This window comes from Pyxicephalus adspersus, chromosome 7 (genome assembly GCF_032062135.1).
Source record: "Pyxicephalus adspersus chromosome 7, UCB_Pads_2.0, whole genome shotgun sequence".
NCBI classification, from domain to species: Eukaryota; Metazoa; Chordata; class Amphibia; order Anura; family Pyxicephalidae; genus Pyxicephalus; species Pyxicephalus adspersus.
Genome location: NC_092864.1, coordinates 16991749 through 16997898, shown reverse-complemented (window position 1 = coordinate 16997898; position 6150 = coordinate 16991749). Strand labels below are relative to the sequence as shown.

The window sequence follows — 6150 nt, the reverse complement described above, 5'->3', positions numbered from 1 at the left end:
AGGTCCTTGTACCGGATAGGAAATAACCTGTTCATATATAAGTGGGCAATTTTCTATCCAAATACTGGACCTGACCACTAAGGAATAATGGGGTCCTTGTACTGGATGTGAATCGGCCTGATTATATATGAGTGGGATATTTCCTATCCTTACCACTAGCGAATATCATAAATTCCTCGTACTGGATGGGAATTACCCTGGATATATATGAGTTGGCCATTAAACTGGACCTTAACACTAGGGGGCATAAAAAAAGGTCCTTGTACGGGTTGAGAAAAAGCCTGCTTATACATAATGGGGTATTTTCTATCCAAACACTGGACATGACCTCTAAGAAATAATGAGGTCCTTGTATGAGCAGGCTAATTCCCATCCAGTACAAGGACCTTATTATTCCTTAGTGGTCATGTCCAGTGTTTGGATAGAAAATACCTCATTATTTATAAGCAGGCTCTTTCTGGTCCAGTACAAGGACCTTTTCATGCCCCTTAGTGGTAACGTCCGGTATAAGGATAGGAAATAGCCTACTCATATATGACCAAGCTAATTCCCATCCAGTACAGGAACCTTATGATGCCTGCCAGTGGTTAGCTCTGGTATAAGGATAGGAAATAACATGCTCATATATAACAATGCTAGTTCCCATCCACTACAAGGACCTTATGATGCCTGGCAGTGGTTAGTTCCGGTAAAAGGATAGGAAGTAGCCTGCGCATATATAACAACGCTAATTCCCATCCAGAAAACGGACCTCATCATTTTCTTAGTGGTCAGGTCCAGTATAAGGATAGGAAATAGCCTGCTCATTTAAAACAAGGCTAATTCCTTTCCAGTACAAGGACCTGATTATTTCAGTGGTCAGGTCTAGTATAAGAATAGGAACCATTGGATGGGAATACCCTTGTATATAAATGATTTAGAGAACCATAAAGCTACAGTAGGGGTCCCCAGCTGACTCCAGAGAGATGGAATACATGCCGGAGCCATATTATCTTGGCAATTGAGCAGAAAATTACTGTAGGCAGGACCAGAGAAGCATGAAGAATGGCAGCTCAAAAATATATCTCATGATCTGTACATTTTTGCATACTGTGATAAATCTGAGAACAAAAAAGTTTTTTTGGGGACAGTCAAAAATTATATGAAGGGGCATGCCTAGCCCTTCATTGCACGATCAACACCTGTGGGCCTTCTACGATGAATAACTGGCTAAAAAAGTGTCAGGACTCTGTACCATCAAGTGAGGATTTTGCATCCTAGGTCTTGGTAGGCAGTACTCAGAGGACTTATGGGCAAGGAGAAACAACATGGAGATTTGTTCTTGCTTCATACAAAAAGTCCTTTTCCCATCTTTGTAAGTACAAAAGAATCAGGTTCTGGAACAATCATGGCCACAAATTGCAAGGACACTGCCTGATGTACGGGACCATGACCTGAACAAAATTGCTCTAAAACAGTAAAAGAACAAAGACATTGGTCTGGTGATGGATGAAGGTGTATACAATGTCTGAGCTGGATGTGCCAGAAACCCAGTGGAGCAAACACGAGATCATCTTTCATCTCTGATATGGAGGGCCAAGAGGTTCTGTGATAAAAAACAAAAAAAAAACAAAAAAAAAAAACAAGCAAATGAAGTGGCTTGCTCTGCTAAGTATCTGTATCCAGAGTCCACCAGGCTGGGACAGAAGGTATGGTTGCCAAGCATAGGAAAGGGTGGGGATAGTGGGGGCATGATATTGGTCAGATTGGATGAAAGCAGAGAGAGGGGGGTACACTATCATTACACCATAATTGTGTCATTAACACTGAGGGAACAGTAAATAAGAAGGGCCTGGGGAACATTTGGGCTGTACCACCATTTTCTGAAGTTTACAGTGGAAAGGTGCCTGTATTCCATTTTGAGACCTCCTGACGTAAGCGTTGTAGGAGTTAAGGGCAAACAGACCCAAAAGATCTTTTGAAATCCATATTGCATCCACAGACCATTTGAAGGAGAAAGAGATGCAAGTTTGGAGACTTCACTAAAGGAGCACCCTTATTGAGATCAAACAGCATTAGCTAAAATTATACTGGATTCGTTTACAAACCCCAAAAATGTATGTTGGCATTTTGTCCAAGCAGCTTTAGCCTCCTCAAGACAGTTAGCAGTGCTTCTCTAGCTACTAACAGTTTGGAGTCAAGGTCAGCAAAAATGAATTGTTTGAGGGAGAACTCTAGAATGCAAATACCTGCAAAAGGGATAGTATACACGCTTCATGCTCTTTTTTGCAACATGTCCAATACCTAGTCAGGATCCCCCACATGAAAGGTTTGTGTGCCGCCCAGACTGCTGGCTGTACATCCGGAGAAGAATTAGGGATCGTTACACCCAGTGGACTGTTCTTGGGCTTCCACAGAGTGATGAGGATGACCCTGTATGTAGCACGACAGTACTTAACTAAGTCAACTAGCAGGGGCATCTTTAGTGTGCTTGACCATATCTAACAGTAGGTGGATTTTAGCGCCATCAAAATCAAATAGGCCTTTGAGCTATGCTTTTTACATAATCTTTACAGCAAAAAAAAAAAAAAAAAAAAACTCTACAGATCACATCACTGGGCATAGTGGATGACTGTGACATGGAGTCAGGGACTCTATGTACTTAATCTCCAGAGCTGTGAGAGCTGTTGTCAGGGGTTTATCCAATAGGAAATTGATAGCAGTGATGCTAGCTTTCAGATCTGAAGATGAGGTAGCCTCTGGCTGGCTTTCAACTCTGATATTATTTTTGCAGTTTTGGTTAAGGTAATGGTAGAGCCCTCAAGACTTGTATGAACTTGTAGTGAGAAATCCTTGCAGATGGAGACATAGGATCACGGGGCCTGCAGAATGTGTGGCCACCATCCTTGACTTAATATCTGTTGGGGCTGGGTCCCTATACCACAAAAATAAATGAGGGAGACCTGTGCAGGATGCAGACCATGTCCACATGTGCAATATTTGTCCTTAGAAAGAATCTTTCACAATCCTATCCAATGACTGCATGATGCATGAACGAGCGCCGTACAGACATTTTCTGCAAATTTGTTCTGCTCTATGAAGAGGGGAGGGGGAGAATGGCGGAGTGGCACCCCACTGTGCTCCCTCCTGTGACGAATGCCCAGCATTCTCAGCAACAGTCCATGCACCAGCAGGCTGAAGAGGGTTCTTTTCACGGGGCAAGGTTAACCACTCCTTTTAACCCCCTGCCAAACACACCATCACAGGTAGACTGCCACCACGTGCTTAGACAGACGCACACACCGCTACCCTTGACAACCGCAGTTGTGCTTGTGCTTCTGTAGGGTCACCCGCTGCCACTCCATACAGGGATGTCTCAGAAATCACAATGTTAAAGTAGAGCTTCGGGTTTGCAAGTTACACTATTTGGTTTTAGAGCATGCAGAGATTCAGCTTACACTTTTTATAGGGTTTTCCAAGTAAAAGCATATAAAAACAGTGCATAAACAGAAAAATAAACACTAATCTAAGAATAATAACAGAACACTAGCAGAACTATAGCAACAGCATAAAATAAAAAGGGAAAACTGTGAAATAATACTTAGGTAGAGTTGGTTTTCCTGGTCCAGGTTGTGGTGTAAAGTCCAAGTTTTTAGTCAGAGCCACTGGGCTCCCTGCAGTGCTCAATGTGTCAGTGCCGTTGTCCTTAGTGACATGATGGTATCAGTGAGAGCTCCTTCTGCTGGGGTTACATGGCTTTTTGTATGCCAACAACAGAGGTGGGACTAATAGGACCATCCATTGATAGCAGGGTGGGGGCTGTCTGAAGGGCTGTGACCACATGGATTATGGACACTTCCAAAGTGTCCTTGTTCTAGCCATTATTAATATTTTCATAAGTAAAGGTTTTATGAACTGCCAACCCCCAGAATATTTATCACCACAAAATACGATGTTCATATCACACCTCCCCTTTCACTTCTATTAGGATCGTTCGTCAGCCGTGTATACGCAGGACGGTTGTTCGGATGATGAGCCCTGCACACATGCAAAATTCTCGTCCAACACCAGCTCTGAGCTGATTATCGGACGAGAACCATTGCACCCAGCCTTAGATTGCTCTAGCTGCATACAGTCTTGAACTCAGTAGAATTTTCACAGGGAGGCCAGAAAGGGCTGCCTTTGTATTTATTGCACTACATATGTACATGAAATACTGGAATTCTTGAAACACAAATATGCAGAAAATGTATGTATGTCCACATAAAATGAAATATATGTATGTAGATCTGCTTTATTAAATATATTTATTAAAAGAATAAAATACAAAAAATACTGATCTGCTCTGTGGAACCATATCTTTCAATGTTAAACATTCTTGGGGATACGTGGAGAAAACAGATTCAGAATAAATACCAATGCTGTCCAATTATAGCTGTAAAATGAATAAAAAAATAAATAAAAAAAAATGGATTAAATCAGAACATATGAATCTAGAATTCAAGATAACCATAGAACCTCCAGTATTTTCTCTTAGAATCTGGGTATATATTAGTCTGAAATGACAAGCACTGGGTCTTATCACAGCGCCATGTAAAGTGACACCAAGTTCCCTAACCCAACTCATGCTTTTAGTAAATAACAAGCAGACAAGCAAAGAAAACCCCCTAATCTATATTATCCCCTGGACAGTTACCCCGAACCTAGTTCGGGATAAAAAAAAAAAAAAAACCTTGCTGAAAGGGTTAACCCCGAACTAGGCTCAGGGTAGCTAGAATTAGAAACAAGCATTCAATGCAATATGATTGTCATACAACAGTGTATGACAATCCGATTACAACTGAAAAAAAAACAAAAAAAAACAAAACAAAAAAAAACACCTAACTTGTCCCCATAGCTCCTCCGGAGACATCTTCTATCATTAGTCTTCAGCCGCCGAATGCAGAGACGATCTCCGAGGTTTCCCGGTGACATTGGGAGGCGGGAAATTCTGGATTCATTTAAAAATAGCTGTTTTGAGTCCAATACAATAAAATCTTTATATAATATCTATCTATATCTCCATCTATATAATTATATAAGCCACTGTACAGTTATTATACACTTTTATTGTTAAAGATTTTATCTTTTTAAAGTTTTTTATTAAATTTATTACAATATTGAACATATTTTGGTGAGTTATGACTAAGAATTATAGTGTGCAATGTAAAATAAATTTCCATGCAAAAAATGTAACACTTTTTACATGGAAATAGTAACACTTTTTGCTCGGCGTTCACGTACGCAGGCCTCGGCGATTCACGATGAGGTTGGTGTGTGTGCGCCGGTCGACGGGGTTCAGGGTGGGAAATTTAAAACTTTTGTATTGGATTCAATACAAACTCCTGTATCCAACACAATACAAACTATATTAATGTGGTTTTGTCTATTGGTATGCGACGTTGGACTCTGCTGCCCCATTTTAAAATTTACCACACTAGGGAGGTGTTTTAGAAAGATATAGTACTATACAGTATACATAATTATTGCATGATCAGTATTTTTTATTTATTTATGCATTCTTGTTTAAGCTGATTTTTGTGTTATTTATTTTATTATTACATTTATTTTTTTTACATGATTGTGTGTTTCAAACTTTATTATATTCAGGATATCTACTAAACCCTTGTTTGGACATAATTCGGTAAGTAACAGGTTTACAATATAAAAAAAATTAATGATAAAAAACAAAAATTTCATGAAAACCAGTATACCACTTTTAGTACAGAAATCCAGACATCGGTGAAATGCCCAGGTTAAATAAGCTTTATGACATTGGTTAACTCCTGCTTATTCTCCTTGCATAATATCTTAGCTACAAATATAGCTACAAATATAGCTGCATACCTTTGTGAACTCATCTAATATAGTCACATAATGACTAAAGCTCACCATACAAATGTCAATTTCAGTGTACAATCAGCTTTAAATGTAACTACATACGAGGGGGTGCCGGCTTTGGCCAGAAAGAAGAGAGCCAGAGTTAGGAAATAACACATTTATTCAACATATCGCCCCTTGACTGATGCACTTGGTACAGCGTAGTTGCAGCTTTTCTAGACCATTCAAATAAAATTCCTTTGGTTGGGCCACAAACCAGCTCTCAGCAGCATCTTTGACGTCAGAAATGTC

General features: G+C 39.9%; 1 protein-coding gene across 1 annotated transcript in view; it reads left to right on the top strand.

The window, feature by feature from the left end:
* The window catches only part of UMPS (uridine monophosphate synthetase), a 45190-nt gene that overhangs the window by 32270 nt on the left and 6770 nt on the right, over nt 1-6150 (top strand). The gene's annotated exons all lie outside the window — the stretch shown is intronic.